We start from the raw sequence: 2,571 nt of genomic DNA, 5'->3' as shown, positions 1-2,571 counted from the left end.
AGCTCAGCCAAAGCTCAGCCCAAGCCAAGGTGCACACACCTCTAATGAGAGCCCTCTCCAGAACCTAGGGTAAGCTTTGGGTCTGGGCCAGGCAGCAGGGAAAGTCCTTGGGCACTGGCTGTCAAGTCCTTGCCATGTCCTACGTGGCAATGATGGATCAGTTTTGGCCTTGCTTGTCATATCCTACAGGACTGATGTTATTCCCCATCTCCTACTTCACTTACACATCTGACTTGAAGAACTCGTATGCCCACAGCCCTAAAGGGTGTTGTGGGTTTTAGGTGATGCTTAACCCAGGCTGCTCCTCTGCTGTGAGCCAGGACACTTTCTTGAACAAACAGAAGGGGAAAACCCCTTGGATTTGTTCTGAAGTGGAAGGCAACAAATGCCTTTGCAAAAGCAGCCTTCACATACTACTAGAACACACAGAGGTACAAACAGAGGTGACAGAGGGCTTGTGGGAAGCCCAAAGTTCAGGCACAACTTCCTGGGAATAGCCCTGGGATGGTACAGGGCACACAGCTGCAAGGGCTACCACCAGGAGATGGAAGGGAGGTGGCTGGAGGGAGCACAGGGTGCAGAGGGGACATCTTTGCTGCTTCAGGCAAGGTGATTGCAACCAGACAGAAAACAACTGTGACTTGCATGTGTGCAACCTTTGTAACAGGAATCAAAGTTCCTGCTCTTCCTTCTGTGCAAATTGCCAGAGCAACAGCAGCATGGTTTAGGGAAAGTTGGGAAAATTCCCTCCTAAATCTCCTGAAGTGGCAGGAAGCAGAGGACAGGAGGGCACTGACAGCCCCTGGGATCACCCTGCCAGGCAGCTCTGCCCCTGGGAGGATGCTGCCAGCCTCACTGAGTGGCAATTCCTCCCTGCACTAGAGCAAGGGAAAAACAACTTGGAGGGATGTTTCCTGCTGCACCGAGGAGCCCCTTGCAAGCCATCCTGCCCAGAGCGTGCACAAAGCACGGGCAACTAGCAGGAGAGCTGCAAAGAGACTAGAACTTTGGGTGCATTTTTTCCCCTCAGTAGCTAAATGATCAGTGGTTACAGCCAAGCCTTCCTCTTTTCAAAAGCAAGCTGAACCAAAGCAGCACAGCTGTCTGCTGAGCTCACAGTGGTGCAGCACGCTGGGGCACAAAGCGGCCCAGCATCGCCTGGTTCCTCGCCTCCAGGAAAACAGATAATTTCCTGCCTTAAATAATGCAGCAGAGAGAAAAACAGATGATGGAGTGGGTCACAGCAGCAAACAAAGCAAATGGAGAGAAACTAACAGCAAAGGGCCTCTAAGAAGGAGATGGTTTGCGCTTCAACACGTGCTGAAACCATGGAAGCATCAAAACTGAGTCCAAGTGCAAGCCAAGCAGAGAGGAAAACACCTCACCCCCTCAAAAGGAAAGCTTCTCAGAGGTTACTGCACAAGCTGTGAAGAAATGTACAGAACACAGGACATTTCTATGAGGACCTTGTACCACTCTTGGTACTTAAACATCCAGAAAAATGTCTTCTTTACCTGGAAGGACACATCACCTATCCACCCATGGAAGGCCATATGTCCAGGCCACTATTTCAGTCCTTTCAAGTACAGCTAAGTGGAGTTAGAACAGAATTAATGAGCCTCTGACTGTGCTTCTGTGGCTTCTTCCAGACATGAAAGGCAAAAAACAACATCCAAAAAGGCAACAGAGCTAAAAATTTGTGAAATACTTGAAATTCAGTGAATAGGAACAGGAGATGGCAGATATTTCACACAGTAATAGATATCCAGAAAGTGTAAACTTGACAGTGCATCAGGGGTCATGGCAACAGCAAAGCTGGGACACAAACACTGGGATCAGACATGTCTAAAGGGCAAGAACATTTGCATAGAGGTGTTCATCCTCTTCTATATGTAGGGATAGAGGGAGAGAGTTAGGTCACTTCAAAAGTGTGGTGCCTTTGGAATAAGAGCATGGATTGATTCATGTCTTTGACTTCGTAAGAGGTGAAAAGTAACCACAGTGCAGCCTTTCTGTATGTAACTGCTACAACTACCTGAACTCAGATATCCTAGATTCAGATTTCCTCCCATTACAGGAGGTAACTTCAAGCTTCATGAACTTTCATTTATTTTCTAGGAAGACGCCCCCAAGCACATAATTTCTAGATTTATTTGCTAAGGCCACAAGTTTCTTCTCCTTCCTGATGCAACAAGTGTGGGGGCTGTCTGTCTGTGAAGTCACTGAACCTGGAAGTGCTTTGCAGTAGCCTTCCCAGCCATGGAAAGAGAACGACTTTGGCCAACTATTTCCAAATCAAATCCCAGGATGCCAGATTATCACCCACCCAAATGAGTGCTGAACTAAGAGTTATTCCCTATCCATTTTCCTTGAAGATAATTTACCCTTCCTCAAAACTTAGCCTCTCCATCACCTACCATGCAAATCAGCATGGACTCATACTTCAAAGATACCAAATATGATTAAGTAAAAATCCCCTCTCCTTTAGACAAGATCTGTGTTAAATTTATCACCTGCACCAGAGACGTTTATTCCAAGAGGCTCTGTCTTTGCCCTTCCTTCTGTTCTCTG

This window comes from Merops nubicus, unplaced genomic scaffold (assembly GCF_000691845.1).
Source record: "Merops nubicus isolate BGI_N331 unplaced genomic scaffold, ASM69184v1 scaffold7511, whole genome shotgun sequence".
Taxonomy (NCBI): domain Eukaryota; kingdom Metazoa; phylum Chordata; class Aves; order Coraciiformes; family Meropidae; genus Merops; species Merops nubicus.
Note: the sequence above shows the minus strand (reverse complement) of the source record.